The sequence below is a fragment of the Felis catus genome, chromosome B1 (genome assembly GCF_018350175.1).
Source record: "Felis catus isolate Fca126 chromosome B1, F.catus_Fca126_mat1.0, whole genome shotgun sequence".
Taxonomy (NCBI): Eukaryota; Metazoa; Chordata; class Mammalia; order Carnivora; family Felidae; genus Felis; species Felis catus.
In genome coordinates, this window is record NC_058371.1 from 91,295,484 (window position 1) to 91,318,960 (window position 23,477).

General features: G+C 35.6%; 1 pseudogene; it reads left to right on the forward strand.

Annotated features, from left to right (window-relative positions):
* The first annotated feature begins 593 nt into the window (after positions 1-593).
* LOC109499421 lies at positions 594-19,057 on the forward strand (annotated as a pseudogene).
* Positions 19,058-23,477: the final 4,420 nt, after the last annotated feature.

The window sequence follows — 23,477 nt, forward strand, 5'->3', positions numbered from 1 at the left end:
AAAAAAGGAAAAAGAAGATGAACAAGCAATGGAATCCTTAAACTCCAAAGAGTTAGGCTTGCCACCTTCTGGCATAACTGCTTGTTTTATGTGTAAGAACCATGGTCTCCAAAGCTATAAATATCTACAAAAATGGCAAAATCTTTCTAAAAACAGCCTCAAATTGCAATGGCCGTTATGGGGTATGTTCCAATTAGACAAGATTATCTATTTAAGAAGTGCACTTGAAAGCAAAGATTCCTGAATTAAACGAATAGAATGGGATACCTATTTTTATTGGTATGCAGAAACTTCTGAAAGTCTTCAAGATTCCAAAAGAACTATTTGAAAGATTTGTTGCCAAAGTAGAATGAAAAATTAAAGATACAAGAGGTACAAAACAAAACAAAAGCTTTAAGACTAATGTAACTCCTGTTGTTCCTCTCCATGCTCCTTTACCCAGTACTCACTTTTTTACTAAGTTTCTGTCTGAACTGCCTTTCCACTCTGAAGAGACTATTAAATAGTTACCTTGTAAAAGAAACCTGCCTGAGGTTGCAGGCAATCCTCCTCAGGTATCTTTTACTCCTTGGTCAAAGAGTGAACTACAGGCCATGGTTAAAGAATTTCCTAAACCCGAGAAGGATCCCCAAAAACGTTCTGAAGAATTTAGAGTCATTGTCAGGACCTATGATCTTGGGCTGCCAGAACTTTGTGAACTTGAGCGCATACTGGTAGGATCTGGTGAAGCCCAAAAATTGATGCAGGAAGCAAAATGGCAAAATCCTGAGGATTTTTGAGATCCTCACTCTTCAACATGGCGCCCTCATGGACCAGAAAAACTTCTCAGAATAGCAACTAATATTTTACAGATGATTCCTTCCCTGCCCACACTAATTGGTTTATTCTTTAAACATGCAAACAAAAGAAAGATGAATCTGTGTCAGACTTCAAGCCTGTTTGGAAGCTTCTTATGACATTCCAGATGTGCTCTTTGTAAATAGGTAGGTGGGTGGATAAAAAGGCAGAAAATAAGGTAAGAGATCACCAGTCTGACTAAATACATGACCATAGCTGGACACTTTGAAAGGACTTTGGAACAAGATCATAAACAAAAGTCCACCAAACTATTGGCCTTCCAACTATAACAGCTTCAAGGCCAGAGAACTAAGTTAACACTGGGCCTCTCACATTGCACCTGCTAGGGACCCATCACTAAAACACTGGCCCACGGACTGATAACTGATTTATAATCAATTGGGACACTGGGGAAAAGAATGTTTCCAAGGTCCTGTGCAAATACTTCAGTTCATACAGAGCTGAGTGCCCTCATATCTACCCCTAACGCAAAGCCCCCATATGAGCCTCTTCCAGAGTTGATGGGACTTTGAGAGGTCCTTCTGTAAACGGATACCAATAATTCCATAAGCAGCTAAGGGGGAACTCCAATTAAAATTAATGGGAAACCTTGCCAATTTATAGTGGGTATCAGAAAGCTACACTCACTACTTGAAACTTCACTCTCATAGGACAACAAATTTTTCAAAGAAAATCCTTCAGAGTGAAAAGGTTTCCATAGTGAGGCTATCTAGTAGAATTTGGAGAGAATTTCTGACTCAACAAATGACTCTGACACCTTTTACTGAAAAATATTCTTTTTTGCTATGTGATACAGCTCCAAACTATAAAGGTAGAGTTCTTTCTAAATGAGAAAGGCCAATATATTTTGCCTCCAATGGAGACCTTACCTCAGAGTTCCTGACCAACCTGGACCTGAACTTTCATGTTCCTTACAATCGGCCCTTGATAGAAGAGGAATAATTCCAACAAAAGTCTGCAAACGTGAACAAGGTGACTGAAAAGCTGTAGGCTACTTCCAATACTGATATAGGGAGAATAAAAATGCAGAACCTATAAAAACTTAGATAGATATAACTAAACCTCTTCCCAAATTACCTCAATATTCATTAAAGCCTGAGGCTATACAAGGCTTCACAACAATAATGGAAGACCTAATTGTCTAGGGGTTCACCCTGAAACAGCCCCTCTAACACCAGCCATCCCAGCCAAAAACCTAATGTGAGGGGATGGCGATTTGTCTAGGACTTGAGAGCTACTAATAAGATAGCTATCTCCTTATTCCCCAGTTCTTCCAAAGCTGAAAAGCTTTTTGTTATAAGTCTTACCACGCTCAAAATGGTTCACTGTTACAGACCTTTTTTCAGCCTTTTTCAGCATCCCTGTAGGCCCTAACAACTAATATCCATTTGCCTTTACTAAGAACAATCAACAATATACCTGGACAGTCATGACTCACGGGTTCACTGAGGCCCCTTATTATTTCTCTCAAGTATTCCACCAAGATTTAAATACCACCCAGTTCCCCAGAAAAATCAACCCTTTTAGGATATGTAGACAATCTCTTGCTAAACTCAGTTACTGGTCCATAAAGGATTCTGTTTATTTGCTACAATAGTTAACTGAAAAGAGACAAAGTATCTAAAGAGAAATTGCAATTGTTCTGAGACACTGTTTACTACCTAAGTCATAATCTAAATACTAAAGGATTCCAGCTATCTCCAAAAAGAATTAAGCTCATCCACGAATTTCCCAGGCTCATAAGCAAGCAACAGCTTCTTGGATTTCTAGGGTCTTGCTAGCTATTGCAGACCTTGGGTTCCTAATTTTTCTTTGTTTCATTCTGTAAACTTACTAAAATTTCAGTCCCTGAACCTCTTCCTTGGGAAAAGAAACATGAACAGGTCTTTTGTAAGACTAAAACAAGTATTAAAAGAACTGCCTCCCCCAAAGTTACCTAACCATTCAGAACTTTTCACCTTATTTGTGTATGAAAGAGACAACCAAGCCCTGGGAATGCTCACACAAGAACATGGTAATAAACATAGGCCTATTGCTTATTATAGTACACAACTTGAGTCGGTTGTTTGTGCATATCCAAACTGCCTTAAGGCTATAGAGCTGCAGCTGCAAAATTAGTAGAAGCCTCAGTGGATTTAACCCTAGAAAATGACATTTACTTACAAACTCCACGCGCTGTCCAAAAGTCTTTTTAATTCCGAATTGACTCAACATTTCTCTCCAAGCAGACTAACTTCCTATGGGATCCTTCTGCTTTCACCATTTAATTTAAATCCTTAACGTCGCAGCATTCTAAATCCTGTGACATTGCTACCCTTACCTGACAAAGGCCAGCCCCATAACTGTGAGGTAATAATATCCTATTTTGTGACACCACATTTTGATTTACAAGACATGTCTTTGACTAATCTTGATATGGTCATTTCTGTTGGTGGGTTATATTGTAAAAATAAAAAAAAAAAGTATTTCCAAGCTGTTACTTGGAAAATTGTTAGTAACCTGCTACTCCCCGATATGAACTATTTGAGAGGGGAAATCTCACATAAGCTAAATCAGTCCAAAAAATAGAGCCCCAACCCTCACTAGAACATGCCAATTATAAAAAGGACAAATCATTAATATTTATACTGATATGCCATTGGAGTCATTTATAATTTGGGGGGGGGGGCGCCTGGGTGGCGCAGTCGGTTAAGCGTCCGACTTCAGCCAGGTCATGATCTCTGGGTCGGGGAGTTCGAGCCCCGCGTCAGGCTCTGGGCTGATGGCTCAGAGCCTGGAGCCTGTTTCCGATTCTGTGTCTCCCTCTCTCTCTGCCCCTCCCCCGTTCATGGTCTGTCTCTCTCTGTCCCAAAAATAAATAAACGTTGAAAAAAAAATTAATTTGGGGATGTTTTAGAAACAAAGGGGTTTTCTTATGACCACTGGAACCACAATCAAAATAGACAACAAATTATTCTCTTATCTTCTGAAACTGTTGTCATCAAAATTGAGGCCTATTCTAAAAACACCGAACCTGAGTATCAGAAGAATGCCCTAGCTGACTTGCAAAGGCAGAAGCAAATAATCTATGAAGGTTGTAGCAAATGTGTTGAATTCCACTCTGCTTTTGCAAAAATGACCTTGTGTGGCCAGACTTTTGACCTCCTGATAGCCTTACAACATGGCAACAGTCTAGTCCTGAATCAGAGAAATTAAGAAAAGCAAAACAATGGTTAAAGTTCAAAGGGCAATGGGAGTTATGGGAAACCCAAGAAGGCTTGTTTCTTCCCACTTCCTTGGAAAACCCCATTTTTTGGTGTTTACATACCTTCACCTACCATGGTGCATTTAGGATGACTCAAATTATGAACAAACATTGGTGGAGAGACTCCTTCAAAAATGTAAAAACAGGTTACCACCAACATGTGGTCGGTTACGTTCATAAACTTGCAAAAACAACTTTCCATGTCAATCCTTCTTTCTCTGGCCCCTTTGGGCACCTGTAATTGGCTCTCGTTCAACTCCCACCTAGTATCGGTTATCAATATATTCTTCTTATTATATGTATGGATACGTTGAAGCCTTCCCCTGCTGCAAGAGTGATGTTTTCACAGAAGATCAGTAAAAGCTGTAAGAAATATAGAGCAATAGCTGAGAGTGGTGTGAAATGCCTTATTTTTGATCACATCTCAAGCTGAGAGTCTGATCAAAAGAGGGGAAATTGTAAACAAAGAGACAATGGGCCCAAAATGGAGTCATTTGTGCTAAGCCCAACATCAGCAAACCAAGACTTAATACCTAGTCTGAGTTTCAGCCTCTCCCAGGATTGCAACCCTTAAAAGTTGACCTAGAATTACCACCTCAACACTAGTGATGATATCCACCTGATACACCCTTTCAATCCTCAAAAAGAAGGTGCTCAAAACAATACATTATTTCCCTCGTCCCCTCTCTGCTTTTATTTTTTTTAATTTTTTTTTCTTTTCTCAACGTTTTTATTTATTTTTGGGACAGAGAGAGACAGAGCATGAACGGGGGAGGGGCAGAGAGAGAGGGAGACACAGAATCGGAAACAGGCTCCAGGCTCTGAACCATCAGCCCAGAGCCTGACGCGGGGCTCGAACTCACAGACTGTGAGATCGTGACCTGGTTGAAGCCGGACGCTTAACCGACTGCGCCACCCAGGCGCCCCTCCTCTCTGCTTTTAAAAGCCTTCCATTGTGTGCAACTCTTTCTATTTGTTAGACGACATTGATGAATTGTTGAATAAAGCCAGTTCGATATTCAAATGAACTGTTATAAAGGAAAAAAATCAGATTGCATTAATTTTCAACACTAAACTCATGTGCCAGAAAACCATGTGATTCATTTAAGAATCTAAAGGAAACAACTCTGATCAAAAGATATACCATCTAAATTGAACTTCTAGTGTGAAGACCATCTACAAACTTTAAGAATATGACAGAACTCAGGGAGTATTGTTCCCATAAGTCCTTCCTGAGGAAATTAACTAGAAAATTATTTTTAGAAAACAAAAACAATTAAGGACATCACCTTAAACTGGTGATAAACATTGGATATATATTTATTTGTAAGAAGTGATAATCATAAGGAACACTGATAAAGCAAGTGTAATTTAAACGGTCTGACATTTTAGATAAATAACACAATTAATAAATTCATAAATTAATAATAATCTAATAATAATTAATATTAATTATGATATTAATTAATAATACTTTAATAATAATCTCACAATTCATAAAATTGAGAGAGCATGTGGAAAGTAGAATCATTTAACTAACTGCCTTATAAGTATATACTAGGAGTAAGAGACATTACTTCAAATTGGATTTAGAGGTAAAGGGGATGAGGAAGAAAAAGTTGAGTGAAATTCAATATTGGTCGTAGAGGGGAATAATGGACAGAATCCAAAAAAAGTGAGAAGACCAAGAATAGTCTAAAAAAACATTCCTATAAAAGTAACCATTAATCTAAAACTACAAATCTTTATAAATCTCCAAATATATGATGAGAGAATAAATGACAACAAATTTATATATCTCTATGTAAACAAAGCTTTCAAAATGTAAGAAACTAGAGGATAAATATATCAATTGTAGCAACAATTAAATGGGCTTTTATCACCAGTAGGAAAAAAAAAAAACCTTCTTACTGGTTAAAAATTATCCCCCAAAAATAAACTAACCTTAAGAAGTTATAAAAATAAAAAAGATGCACAGATATGTCCTATTCAAATGCAATTGAAAGAAAGTGCAGGTTAAATCTTGATATCTGAAAAGAAAATCTTAGACCAAAGAGAGTATAAAATGATGAAATTATAATTTTCTAAATTTAAGAAATATTTCTCTGTGAAACTATAATGGTCATGAATTTTTATGTAAGCAACACAATGAGTTTCACTAAACAGCATCTACAGCAGGTACAAGGAGAAATAGACAAAAACAATTAATAAAGGTAAAATTTAACACATCTCTCTTGGCCCAAAGAGATCAAATACACAAAAATTTCGAAACCATATTGAAGTACTGAATATTTGTTATCAATAATTTAGCCTTTATATATTGTAATTTTAACTCAGATAAAGATACTAACTTCTCTTAAATGCACAGAAAGTGTTCATGAAAACTGACCATTTTTTATGTCACAAATGAAATCTTAAATACATTCTAAAAAATAGAAATAAGGAATGCCTGGATGGCTCAGTTGGTTGAGCATCTGACTCTTGAATTCAACTCAGGTCATGATCCCAGGGTCGTGGGATCAAGCCCTGCATCAGACTCCATGCTGAGTGTGGAACCTGCTTAAGATTCTCTCTCTCTCCCTCTGCCCCTCTGCCCTGCTTGTACTTGTGAGTGCTCTCTCTCTCTCTCTCTCTCTCTCTCTCAAATAAAAAAAGTTTAAAAGTAAAATATAGAAATAAGACGAAGAGAATTGTCTGTACTCTTTTCAATAATGCTAGTAATTTATAACAAAATAGAAAAAGAAAAAAAATTCTTCTACTTAGAAATTAAACATGCAGTGTTAAACAACTGTTGGATGAAACTGGAAATTGTAACACTTCTCAAAACATAAACGAGACCTATCAGAATCTGAGATATAGCTAAAGGAATTTGATAGAGTGAAATATATACATTAAATATCTACATCAATAGCAATTAGAAAAAATAATATCAAATAATTAAACACTAAACTTTTAAATAGTTATTTAAAAGCCAACAATAAATTAAGCCAAAAGAAAATAGAAGAACTTGAGAGAGTTGTCACCCAAATTAAAGTGTGCCTCAACACTGTTTTAGGATATTCATACGAAAGCTGTGAGTAAATATAAAGTTCCTAACCTTTTTCACATGATTTGGATAAAAGTCACTTTGGGAATGCAGGTTGTTTAATCCCCAAAGCTGTAGTGTTAAGGTAACAATTATTAATGCAATATGCCCACAATTTGACTGTATAGATATAAATCTTTAATATTGCAATTTTAAGATTGGTCAATGGACATAGTATTCCACAAAATAAATCCCACTTTCCAGAATAATTTCCTCATATTAATAATTCTCAATATATTTACAGTATATTTCAGGAGAGCGTTTTTTTCCAGAACCTATTGAATTTTTTTTTTCCGTGCATCCACATTCATAAGAACATTTTGATAGATATGATGGTTTCTGTTTGATCAATATTAATTTAAAGCTGCTGGATATCCTTGGAGAGCTAATCAAGAAGGTAAAAATTTTTCCACATTAATGTTGTCAAGTGACAGTAGATTTAAAAGGTAATGAACATTATTTACTTAAAAAGAAAATGTTTTCCCTCATGCAATTACTGTTAGAGGAATCATTAGCCACAACAAAAGCTCTATGAATCAGTTAAACATATGTCTCATTCCATAATTTATACCTCTCCCTAACAGTCTGTGATCCCTTGGGTCAAGATTACTTTAGAAATACAAAGAGAACCCTAAATCTAAATAATTTCTATTATAAGATGAACATGTAAATTATCTGCTAAATTACTTGTACTTAATTAGTAATTTTGCATAATGACATACATTCTCTTTGGGTCTCTTCAGGCTCTGACAGATAACACTTTACAAATGTTACTTAAGTTCCAATTACAGCACAAACCTTGTAGAAATGTACTATTAATCTAAATATGCAAACGTGAGCAATCCTGGTATTCCTTCGGCAAACTATAATTCAACATTTCTGCTAAAGGGTACCTTGGCTCATTCTGAATGCTGTTTCCTATGTTGTTTCTTACATGAGAGACTAAAAATGTCAATTTTTTAAAGTTTCTGAGTGGAAAACACATTGTACCCTTATGAGAATAAACTCATTTGACTTTCAGTTTAGAAATTCAAATTATAAATATTATTTTTTTATGTGAAAGCTGTCTTTTTTTTGGTGGTTAAAATTAAAATAACCATGTAACACATTGCTACTACTAATCACACTGCAGGGTTCAGCTTGAATTGTTCTAATCTTGTAATTACTTTGTGTCTTCAGCTATTACATAGAATTCACTTAGAAGGACAATATATTTATTGAAATAAAATGCTCAAAGAGAAGTTATTTATTTATTTATAAGGTATTTATTGAGCACCTACACGGTGTCCTTCTCAGAGGTGCTGGCTCAATGGGGAAGGCAGACAAAGTATCTGCTCGTAAGTAGTTCGTATTTAGAGAGAGCGTGGGCAATGCGTGTGTGTTGTGGATGTGTCTGGATATGTGTGGAGGAGGGAGAGAAATAGATAATGTTCAACATTTTGGAAAATCATTTCACCATGGCAGGACCGCTTGTGGTATATGAGTTGTCAATACAGCCCCATGCCCTGATGTACAACAAAGGTGATTTTAGATCTTATTTTAAAATATTTTATATAGAGAGAAATATGTCTACATTATTTGGTTGAGTTTTCATTCTTGGGTTTTATCACTGCATCCCAAAATGAACATCATGGTTCTATTTAATCGACCAGCATATTTTTCCCAATTAAGCAACAAAAATATTGAGAATACATGCAGATTTTAATAAAGAAACACAATAACCAAAAAATTCTAAAATACAAATACATTTCAAAAAGTGTTATTCAGTCAATAGAATGTTTAAAAAAGTCTTAAATCCATTACTGTCAAGGTTTCTTTTCTTTCCTATAAAAAGCAAAAATAATACAAAGTATGGTCAAGTATACAGTATTAGAGAAAAATTAATACTGTTAGTTGTATGTGAAGGTATCTGTACTTTGATGAAAGATAGTTCAAATGTGATACAATTTATTCCTTTTTATTGAACAAAGATACTGTTTTTAGATGATTCAATGAGCAGGTGTACAAAAGTGAAGTATATAATAAATTAAGCTACCATACGCACAGTTCAAAAAGAATTTTAAAGTAACAGAGGAGATGTCATTTGGAATAACATACTATAATATGCAGAGCTTGTCAATATTTGAAACCTTTAAAATTAGTTTACAGGAAAAAATACTCCCTTTTCCAATGACATAACTTGTACAACAGATGGAAGAACACTAATGGGTTAGTAGGTAACATAGGTTTACGGCCAACTTAAATAAGAAACACCAGGTGTTTTAGCAAATTATTGCATTATTCATCCACAGTATTTAGTTGCCAAGAACTTTGAAAAGGACTTCAAAAATCAGTGAAGTTACTGGGATAGTAATGCATAAGGTATAGCAATAATGTAAATCATTTCTGGAATCAGAGGTTATTTGGTAGATTTTTATTGTACACATTGAAGTATGATTCTTCAAAGAACCTTTTCTAAATACTTTTTACTATTTTGTTGTATTTTTTGATGAAAGGTTTAAAATTAAAATTAAAATTTAAAATTAAAGTACAGCAAATGTTATTATCAATTTTTCAGATACATTTGCAAACTTAAAAGAGATGCTTCTTCAGCCACATGGAATTGAGGCATATCTCACTCATTGATGTATATCTCACTCAAATGTAGAGAATGATCAAGGAATTACTAAAAACAACACAATACAAAAATAACTTTATTCCTGAGAATTTTTTCAAAAGTTTTTAGTTAAAATTCGGTTAGTTAACATACAGTGTAATATTAATTTCAGATGTATAATATAGTGAGAATTCCATACAACACCCTGTGCTCATCACAGCAAGTGCACCCTTTAATCCCCATCACCTATTTCACCCATCCCCTCACCCACCTCCCCTCTGGTAATCATCATTTTATCCTATTTGTGACAATCTTTAAAGTTTCCCATATTGGCTGAAATTTTACGAGGATGGATTTAAATGAAATGATTTGGAAACATCTTGCTGCAACTTGGTTGCTTTTAAAAACTTAGTAATTCTAGGGGCATCTGGGTGGCTCAGTGGGTTGGACGCCCAACGTTGGCTCAGGTCATGATCTCACAGTTGGTGGGTTCAAGCCCCACATCAGGCTCTGTGCTGATAGTTCAAAACCTGGAGCCTGCTTCAGGTTCTGTGTCTCCCTCTCTTTCTGCCGCTCATGCTCTGTGTCTCTATCTCAAAAAAGGAATAAATACTAAAAAAAAAAAAAATCAAAAACATAATAATTCTAAGTCAGCATGAACTTAGAATATCTTACTGAGTAATTAACATTGCAGACTCTAGTACTTAACAAAAATACTTCTGAATACTATAGCATGACTAAGAGGTGAAAAGAAAAAAAAAATAATTAAAAATAGTGAACCAAAAAGCTGTAGGAAAGTTGTGAGGCACACTGGCATATATAAATTACATATATATTTGCAGCTACCTATTGTTTGAAAATAACTTTATTTTGATAGTTTAGTTATTATAACAAAACCAATTGCAAATACAGAGCAGGATATTTGAGATGATTTTTAAGAGAATTATTTTTAAAGAAAATTTTAACAATATTAAATTAGCAGACACTAATGAAAAGTAATGATGATATTGATACTCATAATAGAGCTTGTTTAAAATATTATCAGCTTAGGGGCGCCTAGGTGGCGCAGTCGGTTGAGCGTCCGACTTCAGCCAGGTCACGATCTCGCGGTCCGTGAGTTCGAGCCCCGTGTCAGGCTCTGGGCTGATGGCTCAGAGCCTGGAGCCTGTTTCCGATTCTGTGTCTCCCTCTCTCTCTGCCCCTCCCCTGTTCATGCTCTGTCTCTCTCTGTCCCAAAAATAAATAAACGTTGAAAAAAAAATTAAAAAAAAATAAAATATTATCAGCTTATGTTTCTTTTATTTTTGTACAAAAATAATAAATCTATATTATAAAACATAGCATAACATGTTATTGAAATTGCTTATTTTTATTTTTTTTTGGTTTTTAAATACAATCACAACTTTCGTATAGCTTTTGGGTATTAGAACTGAAAAATATAAACTCAAGTCCTGGATCTGCCATCTTCTATTTGATTTAATGTATGAAAGTTCTATTAACTTTTAAGAGTTTTTATCTTTTTTAAAATTCTTTTAATGTTTTATTTATTTTTGAGAGAGAGAGAGAAAGAGCAAGTGAGCAAGCAGGTGAGGGGCAGAGAGAGAAGCAGTCACAGAATCCAGACCAGGCTCCATGCTCTGAGTTACCAGCACAGGAGCCCCATGTGGGGCTCAAACTCACAAACTGTGAGATCATGATCTGAGCCAAAAGTCGGACACTTAACTGACTGAGCCACCCAGGCACCCTGAGTTTTTATTTTTTTTAATAATAGGATACTATTGTTTCTAGATCCAAGAGTTGCTGTTAGAATTAGAGAATGTCGGGGCGCCTGGGTGGCGCAGTCGGTTAAGCGTCCGACTTCAGCCAGGTTACGATCTCGCAGTCCCTGAGTTCGAGCCCCGTGTCGGGCTCTGGGCTGATGGCTCAGAGCCTGGAGCCTGTTTCCGATTCTGTGTCTCCCTCTCTCTCTGCCCCTCCCCCGTTCATGCTCTGTCTCTCTCTGTCCCAAAAATAAATAAACGTTGAAAAAAAAATTAAAAAAAAAAAAAGAATTAGAGAATGTCAAGAAAAAGCGCTTTGAGTAGCTAAGTATTCAGGAAATTTAAAATGTAATTTTTATTATTAATTTGAGAAGATATAAGTATTAGGATGTTGATAGATATACATTATTTTCATTAGAAAGTACACTCTAGAATATGCTCTTATTATATAATGAAATGTAATAAACATAATATTTTATTGAAGAAAACATTTTCATCACCTTACCTAAATCAAAAATGTAAATATGTGAGAAACTAATCATAATCAAACCTATTAGAATTACACTAAAAAAAAAAAGGTGTGAAAGGACAAAAGTATTAACTAACATTTTTGCGCTATTCATTTTGCAATTATATGTGCATCCAATCATCACATTGTATGCCTTAAATTTACATGTTATATAGCAATATCTCAATGATGCTGGAAAAAAAATAGGGAATGGTTAGATGTATGGTATATCTGTATTAGCAATTTTAGAAATGTGAAAAAAAAAAAAAGACAAAGGCGGAGATTTTAGTGATGTGTCCTAATCAAGAAATGCCTAGGGCTACTGAGAAGCTGGAAGAGGCAAAGCAGGGATCATACCTCAGAACCTCCTTCAGAGGGAGCATAGCCCTGCTGATAGCTTGATTTTGGACTTCTGGCCTCAAGAACCTAGAAGAGAAAAAATTTCTGTGTTTTAAGCCAAAAAAACAAAAACAAGAAAACAAACAAAACACTAACATATCTTAGTGGTGCTATTTTACATTTCTGACCTTCACTTGCCTCTGGAATACAGGCACTTACATAGTATATTACTAATTCGATGCTTCTTTATTAGATTTGAATGCAGAAATGAACAACACAGGGTCACATCTGTACACTTAGCAAGTAGACAAGGACTCATGTCATTCTCGGACTGTTGTGTAGCACATCTGTGATGTAACTAGTCCTGAGAGTCATACATTTAGAAGGATAGGTGACACGTGGTTTTATTTGAGTTGATGAACTCCGGCACCACGGTTAGTTTTCTCCTAAATACAATGAACCTGCTTTATGCCCGGTTGTACAGTAGGCAAGCATGACTGTATAAGGCACTCCTGCGATGCCTAATTTTTTTTAAAGAATTATTTTCTGCCTAGATGGGCTACATGCAGTCTGTAATAATAATTTGCAGATACCTAGACTCATTTCTCCATTTCTTGATTTACCTAATTAGGTGGTGACCATTGGCATGCTGCTATTAGAGAATGGTTATCACATTTATACAATCACTCAACTTATATTCTATTTCCTCTTACAAATATTTCAGAAAGGTTTTGTTCTTCATTGATTAGGTTTACATTTTAAATTGTAGAACTTTCCTCTTCACTCCACATATTCTCCACATGAATTCTCCACATGAATTCTATACATAGTATAGAATTATCTAACCTAAGTTTTTTTCCATATAATCTCACCCTCCATAAATATCCCAATTTCTAATAGTCATATCATTATTTTTTAGTTGTCGGAATTTAGAACATTTACATTCTATTCTAGCCTGAATGTGAAAATACTGTTATCGGTCTGCAGGAAGATTCTGAAGTTTAAGATTCAAAACCACAGATTTACAATATTATGACTTATTAACTAATGGAAGTTACAGAAACAAGTGTTGTGAATGGACTTGCAAAGAGAAGAAAACTTTTGAAACCAAATTTGTACCACATAACAATGTAATATTTCAAGCATATGAACAGAAGTGTTTGTTTTGTTTTATTATCTCTCTTGCTAAAATTATTTTATTTCAATTTGATTCATATTCAAATTGTACCTTTTCAGGACTTTTTTTTTTTTTTGCATAGAGTTCATATCTTCACTTTTTCTTGAGTTTTTAAAAATAAAACTTTATAAATTATTTTCCTAGACCTAGATGCAGAGGAACTAAATACTCTAAAACTTTCTATGTCTGAAATATTTTTTTAATTTTTTTAAAATGTTTATTTTTGAGACAGAGAGAGACAGAGCATGAATTGGGGAGGGTCAGAGGGAGGGAGACACAGAATCTGAAACAAGCTCCAGGCTCTGAGCTATGAGCACAGAGCCCAACATGGGGCTCGAACTCACAAACCATGAGATTATGACCTAAGCTGAAGTCGGATGCTTAACCAACTGAGCCACCCAGGCGCCCCTGAAATAATTTTTATGTCTCATATTTTTAATGGTTTAAGCATTTTTAAAATTCTGTATCCAAAACATGCCCCCTCAATAATTTTGTATTATTATCCCAGTGTCCTATCGTATCCATAGGTCCTGATTAGATCCTATATTAACTCAACTCTCATTCTTAAAAAAAATAATTATTCTTTCTTCCTTATTACTTCAGTAACCTTTTTTGATCCTTAGTTTTATCAGCTTATTCAGACATGTCTTCATATGAACACCATTCATTCTTCTATTACTCACTTGTGCCTTTCAAATTGAAGATTCTTGGTGTTTTCCTGCATTTGGAAATTCTTCTCTGAGGTTTTTCCTTTCCCTCTTCAAATATCTGTTTGGTAATCTAAACCTCTTTTTACATGAAAATTGGACCCGTAAATCCATCTTGAGTGTCTCAGACTTTTTTTTCTATTTACATATCTATTTAGGGAATGTTCTTAACTTCTTCCAGTCCTTCCATTTTCCCTTAAGAATTGCTTATATTCTTTCTTATTTGCTTATTGTTAAAACATTAACATGTATTTGAATACAAGTTAATTTAAAAAGTTAACTCCTTAATCCCTAATATTGCCAATTCAGTTGTTCCTACTAATGTTCTCACCTAAAATATAACAAGGATTACATGAGGAAACTGTGTAAATTGTCATCCACTTGTCCGTGTTTAGGAACTTATTTTCAGGAAGGTCAAGCTACACAAAGAGCACTTAAAAATCTATAATCTATTTTAGTGACCTAAGGATTTTGTAAACTTTTATATAGAATCTGCCTCCCTCCAAAGAATATATCATTTCCTCAAACCTTTACAACTCATTTAGTACCAAACACAGAAAAGGCACATGAATCTAGTCAAGTAAATGAAAAGGTGAATGAGTGAATGAATGAATATAAAAAGTATAAATCATTTTTATATAACCTGTATTTGAGCAATTATGGGCCTCATTTTCTTTATTCCTCACTTACTGAAGATTTTTGGGAAATAAACTTCAAGTTAGTGGCATATGAAGTACAATACTCAGGGAGTTAATATAATAAATGTGCCATCCCATTAACCATATAAATTACTAGTCGAATGTAACATGGAATAGCCACTTTGACAGCTTGGCAGTTTCTTACACAACATACACTTAGCATTTTACTTAGCTAGGCCATTTCTAGACATTTACCCCCAATAAATGAAAACATTCAAGAAGATCTGCAAATTAGAGGAATTTTTTTTTTTAAATACCACATATCCTATCAGGTAAATTTTCCAAGGTGGACTATTTTTGAAATTTCTTGCTATTTTGTCAAAATTATGCTCTGTGTTTAATATTTGGCATCAACTTGATAATGTGGAGTTCAATTCTTTAGCTATTGAATAGGAGAAACATAAAATGAACAAAGGGGAAAAAGGCATATCACAGTAAGACTGCTCTAAATAAAGGACAAAGAGAAAATCTCAAAAACACTCAAAGAAGAAAGGAAAGCAAGGTAACTTCAGAAGTGCAACAATATGACTTACAACTAAGTTTCTAGCAAAAACAACGAAGCCAGAAAACAAAGTAGTGGCATGTTTAATGTGCTGAAAAAAAAAAAAAAAGAAAAATAGGGAACAACCTGATACTGTCTAGCCAGTGAAAATAACACTTAAAATAAAAAGAAATATGAAGTAAAGATTATTTTAGTCAAATAAAAAAAGCTAATTTACCACCAACAAATCTTCAATGCAAGAAATATTAAAATAATATATTCACAAAGAAGGAATGTGGGTATACATTATATATAAAGAGAAAACAGATAAATATAAATTAATATTAATAGTACAAAGAATTTAGTATTTGTAGCGTTATGTATATGCAGAATTAAATATGCAAATGAGTTTTAAAAAGTAAGAAAGTAGTAAATGGGTTGAAATAATCTTAAGCTTCTTGATCTACCTGGGTACTGATAAATTAGTGGCATGCATCAATGCATCATTTGTCTGAAATGCATGTTAAATACTAGATTAACAGCTAACCAATTGAAAAATTGTGTCTAACAAGTAAATAGAGGGAAAATGATGAAATAATAAAAATAATAAACATTTTATTAATCCAAGAGAAGCGAAAGTAGAGAAGAAACAAAACCTCAGGCAGGTCAAAAAATAATAAAATATTATAGACATAAATTAAAGTAAGTAATAACTGCATTCAAAGTAAATTAAATGAATATTTTAATTAAAACTGACAATGTCAGACTGGGTAAAACCAAAAAAAAAAAAAAATTCAGCATCTATTGTTTATGAGACACATCTCTTCCATAAAAAATATTCATAGAGTTTAAGTGCAAAAAGGATGGGGAAAAAGATAAAGTTTGTTTATCTGTATTAATATTGCACAAAATATTAAGGCCATTTTTTCCCAGGGCACCTGGGTGGCTCAGTCGGTTAAGCATCTGCCTCTTGATTTCAACTCATGGTTTGTGAGTTGAGCCCTGTCAGTGCAGAACCCCCTTAAGATTCCCTGACTCCCTCTCTCTGCCCTTCCCCTGCTCCTGCTTTTCTTTCTCTCTAAATAAATAAATAAACATTAAAAAACCCCATAATTTTCCCTTTTTTATCACAAGAATTAACTGTTAATAATGGAACCTATTATACATAAGATTAAAAACAAAATCCATAATAAAATAATAATAATGGTCAGTTGATAATAACATTTTTAATAAAACTGAAAAGGTGTTCTGACTACAGGGTGAAGACATATAAATGGCCAAAAAATTGATGGTGATCATGATTCCTTAATTGTCGGTATTGATCTTACGTAGGCAACATTTCCTAAAACTGAAATGTTAATATAAATAATGATTATCTCCAAAAGTCATGAAAAATTGAAAAAAAATTTAAATTGACAATTAAGTTTTAAATTCAATAATGGGAATTTGCCATGACTTATTTTCTTTTTTAAGTGTTTTTTTTTTATTTTTATCTTGAGAGAGAGAGTGTACCCATACATGCAAGTGGAGTAGGGGCAGAGAGAAGAAGAAAGAATCCCAAGCAGCCTCTATGCTGACAGTCCTACAAACCACAAAATCATGACTTGAGCTGAAACCAGAAGCTTAATCAACTGAATCATTTACATACACTAGGAATTTATCAAGTGTTTTATTATGCTATCATAAGCTTTAATTATCTTATTTTTTTTTATATTATTCTGTTCTCCAAGTTTCCCTTTGCTTATTTTAAAGTCAAAGGGGTTTTTTTTTCTTGTTGTTGTTAATTTTATTTATTTATTTATTTATTTATTTATTTATTTATTTATTTTAGAGAGAGTGAGAGTGGAGGAGAGGGGCAGCAAGAGGAGACAGGGAGAGGGAGATATATATATATATATATATATAGAGAGAGAGAGAGAGAGAGAGAGAGAGAGAGAGATCTTAAGCAGACTCCATGCTCAGCGCAGAGCCAGATCCCAGGACGAACCTGGGATCATGACCTGAACCAAAATCAAGAGTCAGACACTCAACCAATTGAGCCACTTAGACCCCCAAAGTCAAAGTATTTTAAGTTTGGTTGGAAAATAGTAAATTTTGGATTTGATTCTAGAAATACATGGTAACATTTATATTGTTGAAGTATCCCCACTATTAATTGCATTCCCTTTATTATTAGTTCATAAAATACATATTTGGCAAAGTATTTGAAAAGGTATAATGAAATGCACTATTTAAGTGCAAGTATTCTGACAATTCTACATGTGTTGACAGAGTAGACAGATATTATTGAGTTATAAAATGGCCTTATGTTGTAAGTTTCCATTTAAATATAAGATGATCAGGTCCCTGGGAGAAAGACGGGTCATTGGGGCAGACAGCACAGAGAGGGGCTCAGGGGGAACTTGGTGCACCAGACCTTGCAGCTTAATAGTCACCCTTGGTGTCTACAGCTCCCTTTTTCCTTTTCCCCTGATGATGAGATCCAGCAGCCAGAAGTTAACCATGTCCATTCTCAAGATCTATGCCAGAGAGATCTTTTACCCTCATGGTAATCCCACTGTTCATGTTGATCTCTGTACCTCAAAAGTGACAACTAGTGTTTATGAGGCCTTAGGACTCCTTGACAATGATGTAAACATGCTAGAAGGGGAAAGGCGTCTCAAAGGCTGTTGAGCACATCAACAAAACTATCGCACCTACTCGGCTTAGCAAGAACCTGAACAAGAGAAGATTGAGAAAGTGATGATAAAGACAGATGGAATAGACAGAGGGTGTCTCTGTCTATCTTCAAACCTGGAGCTATTGAGAATGGGGAACGGGGTGCCCCTGTAGCTCCACATTGTTGACTTGGCTGGCAAGTTTAAAGTCATTGGTATGATCAACAATGCTGGCAAAGAGCTGGCCACACAGGAGTTAAGATCCTCCCATTTGGTGCAGTAAACGTCAAAAAAACCATATGTATCAGATGGAGGTTCACCACAACCTCAAGAATGTCATCAAGAAGAAATATGGGAAAGATTCCACCAAATGTAGCTGATGGAAGCATGCTTACTCCTAACATCCTAGAAAAGAAAGAAGCCCCGCAGCTGCTGAAGAATGAAATCGAGATAGCCACTTACACCAATAAGGTCACCATTGGCATGGATGTTGCTGCTTTGGAGTTCTTCTGAGCAAGGCAAGTGAGATCTGGACTTCAAGTTGCCTGATGATTCCAGTAGGTACATCACATCTGACAAGCTGAACCAACCTGTACAAGTTCTTCATCAAGGAAACCTTGCAACTGCCTCCTGCTTAAAGTGAACCACATTGGCTCCATGATCAAGTCATGACCAAGTCTTCAGGCATGACTAAGTCTTTTCAGGCATGTGAGCTGGTCCAGGAAATACATGGGGCTTCATGATGGTGTTACATCCCTCTGGGGAGACTGAAGAGACCTTCACTACTGGCATGGTGGGTGGGGATCTGCTCAGGGCAGATCAAGACTGGTATACCTTGCTGATCTGAGCACTTAGCCAAGTACAGCCAGCACCTCAGAAATCAAGAGGAATTGGGCAGTAAGGCTAAGTTTGCTATCAGGAACTTCAGAAACCCTATAGCCAAGTAAACTCTGGGCAGGCAAGCCTCTGAGCCCTTCAGTCACTACTGGGCTGATTAGACCTCTGGAATTCTCTTGGAAACACCAGCTCTGTAATCATATAATTGACCCAAATCACTATTTTTCTGACCTTGCGTCTCATCAAGTATCTGGAGCCACGTGTACCCACAGTGTAATCTCAGAGGTATCCAAATGGCAAAATCCCTAATAGTTTTGTGTGCAAAAGAAAAGAAAGACCTCAGTGACCGATTAAAAGTACTAAGTACTAAAAAAAAACACAAAAAAACTATTAACATGTTTTGAGATAGAATGATTTGCTTGTGCAATTGTGACATCTTAATTTCTGAAATATTTTTGTGAGCTCTAATACATGTTACACTATATAGAACCCGATCATACAGCTCCATGATTTTCACAGAAATGTCTGTGTAATCAGGAATAGGTGAAGAATAGGCCTTTGCCAGCATTCTAGAATTCCCTTTAATGTTCCTTCCAATCACAGTCCCTCTATCTTTCTTCAAAATAGACACTATTCTGAATTCTGACACAATACTGTAGTCTTGGCTGCTTTGTACTTTAAAAAAAATTTTTAATATTAATTATTTTTTGGGCGCCTGAGTGGCTCAGTCGGTTAAGGGTCTGACTTCGGCTCAGGTCATGATCTCACGGTTAGTGGGTTTGAGCCCCACATCGGGCTCTGTGTTGACAGCTCAGAGCCTGGAACCTGCTTTTGATTCTGCCTCTCCCTCTCTCTGCCCCTCTGCCGCTGACACTCTGTCTCTCTCTGTCTCTCAAAAATAAAGAAACAGTAAAAAAAAAAATTAAATATTTTTGAGACAGACAGAGCTTAAGTGGGGGAGGGGCAGAGAGAGAGGGAAGGAAACAATTCAAAGCGGCTCCAGGCTCTGAACTGTCAGCATAGAGCCTTATGCGGAGCTCGAACTCACAAACTGTGAGATCATGACCTGAACCAAAGTCAAACGCTTAACCAAGTGAGCCACCCAAGTGCCGCATTGGCTGCTTTGTACTTTATCTTGGAATCATATAACATCTATTCATTTGGATCTAACCATAGTTACTTGACATGCTGTTTGCATGATCCATCCTCATTTTTGAGTTATTTCTCTGTAGTTCATGTATTTTCAATGCTTGTGTACTAATATACAAAAATTTATAGATAAATCCAACTGATCATGAACATTTGGGTTATTTGGAATTTTGACTATTAAGAAGAATATTACAAAGCATCAAAAACATCAACGTAAAACATCAAAAACATTCTTTAATATGAAATCATCATGCATGAGCATGTATTCCTATTGTGATAGGATTTAATTAATTAATTAATTAATTAATTAAACCCTATTGCTAATTCTAGGTTTCTAGGAATGCAAGTGTGGGGAAGTTCTGTACTTTGAGTTGAAAGTTGGAAGATCTATGCACCAGGAGTCAAAATGAACAACAACAACAACAAAAACCCATGGCCATTAAAGGCACTGTAGCACAGCTTTGAAACATCTCCCATCCCTGAAATTAGCTTCATTGAGTTAATTGTTCAAAATTATCTATAGAATAGTGTCAGTATAAACATTACTGTCCGAACAACTCAGGGGAAAATTAGTCCTACAAATCGGCCTGCAATACATGAGCAAAGATGTAGTACATGTTTACTAATTGTAGCTTTGCTAAAACACCAAATAATAAAACACAAAACCAAACAAAAAATAGAAAACAACAAAAATATCCTATCCTTAGTTATCCTTAGTTACATGTAGTCCTAATGAAAAGAAAGACCATAATAGCTAGCTTGGTGAATATGCCTGGGTCCAACAACATGGGCTCCCTCTCAACTGAGCCTGTAATATTGCCGCTGAATGCTGAACGCTCAATCAATAGGCAGTGGAGACTAAGCCTTAGGTATGGCCTCCTCCTTTGAGGAGTTCAGTTAGCCAATGTGTAGACTGTCATCGATTGATTACATTGGATCCTTTCTACTCCTGAATGGCAAATAATTCATCCATTTTGGATTGATATATATCCTGGGTGACCAAGACCTACCTTAAAGCTCTCCTCAGTTTGGCTAAACTTCAGACAGTTTTCTTCCAGACTGTCAGCCCCTAACCTTTCTTTTTACTTTTTTTTTTATAGCATTTACTTTAGAAAACTTTCAATTATAAATTTTTGTTCTGTCCCTTTGAAATGTCTGCAAACTTTCTCCCCAACTCTTTCCAATTTTGTAACTCAGGAAATGTCTGTCTGAGGGCCTAAGAACAATCTCTTTGAAATGTAAACATCAAAGGAGATAATTCTCCTATTACCTAGTCGCTGAAGGAGGGTAGGAGCCAAACTTCAATTAGCAGCAATTAGCAAATGTAGAAAGATTGAACACAGAGAAAAACATTTGCAATCTGAGGAATAACTCAATGTGCTGGACATATACCACTGACGACCCACCCCTAAGGTCCTCTAATACTTTTCTCCTAGATAATCCCAATACATAAAAAACTCTCCAGTCTTTTGTTTTAGTGGACTTGAATTCAGTCCCCTTCCCTATTGTAGTAATCTTAAATAAGGCCTTCCTTGCTTGCTTAACGTTGTCTTGTGCAATTTTTGCTTTGATATGGGTATGGCTACGTATTTCTGTTTTCCTTCTCTGTCTGTGGTGCCCTCGCCAGCAAATTTACTCAGGGACAAGTTGACAGATTTATTTTAACAGGATCATGAACAGTCCCTTGGGAAAGCAATCCACAATATGGCAAAGGTGGTATAATAATGAGTACAATGTCCATGGAATCCTTTGAAAATAATACCTGTAATATTCCTGATAGATAGAATATTTTTGCCTTTTCACCATTGTTACCAGTGACACAATTGACTAATTTTTACCTCATTGAGCAACTTTTGGCATTCTGGATTAGAGGTGTTAGTTCTGAGAGGAGGGACATGTTTACTCAAGAACATATGAAGGATCTCACGAAACTTAAAATTATCGATTTAACTTAGTTATCTTGAGCTCCTCATGCCAATCAAAGAACAATCAAAAAGGGGTACCTGGATGGATGGTTAAACATCCAACTTTTGATTTCGGCTCAGGTCATGATCTCAGGCTTGTGAGTTTGAGCCCCATGTCAGGTTCCATGCCCAGTATGGAGCCTACTTAAGACTCTCTCTCTCTCTCTCTCTCTCTCTCTCTCTGTCTCGCTCTCGTTCTCTCCTTCTCCCTCTACTTCTCTCCCTTGTTCTTTCTCTCCCTCTTTCTCAAAAAAAAAAAAAAGTTACTATACTGGCAGAAATACCTGACCACAATTATCACAAGGGTATGGTGTTGCTATTGTGTAATGGTAGTATATCTGGAGCTAAGGAGATTCCTTGGGGGACCTCTTAGTGCTTTCATTCAGTCAAATCTTAAATGACAATTGCAGGAAACACACTCTGACAAGGACATGGTAACCAAAGGATTGGAACCCTCAGGCATGAAGGTATGATTTATCACACTGTGCCAGTGCTCTTGGCTAGCTAAAGTGCCGACTCGAGCTGAGGGAAATTTAACAGGAGCAGTAGAAGAGGAATATAAAGAAAATCAGCCGTGGCCAGCCTCAGGACCAAGTGTAGCAGTTCGTTATATCATCTTATAATTTGTGGTTGGTTGTTGTTTTTAATTACAACCAACATTTAAGAAGCAATAATATTAAGAGAGTTGGGCATTTAATATAAGGCCTGACTAACGTAAGGTAAAGACAGTGGCTTTTATTGCTGTGCTCTGCCCAGCACTACAAGTAGTTCAGTATATTATGCCTAGTTTCCAGGGCCGATCTCTGCATCCTTGCACCTTAGGACTTTTTCTGGAAGTACAAAAGCCTTTTGTCTGTGAATTTGTAGTGCTGGGAGTGTTTTGAGGTTTCAGCACACTCTGAGAGTGGATGGATAAATATATAGTTCCCTTGCCTCTCAAGTGAAATAATTTTGTGGCATGATTTTATTCCACTTTCTGGAGTTTTCTCAGTGGATTAAATTCTATTTGCAGATCACAATAGCCAACTGAAATGCACCCTGTAGGACTACCTTCTTTTCCCTATCATTTATTCACATTTCCATCATGACATTTGTACACCAAAGTAATTCTTTTTACACTCCAATTTATATTTCAATATCTGCTTCTAGGAAAAAAAAACTAACAAGCGAAAAACCCTAGCACACGCGCACACACACACACACACACACAAACGCACACACTATATGATATGGTCTCTGACCACTCACTGCTAAAAGGTAGGGGTAATTTCTAATTCCCCATGATAGGCACAATGGTGGGTAGTGTATAATTTTTAAGATCCTGATTGAATGGTATTCTAGAACAAGTTTAATTTCCTTGTCTGTCTTGAAGTCATGAATACATATAATAAATGTGTCTTTTTATAAATTTATACAA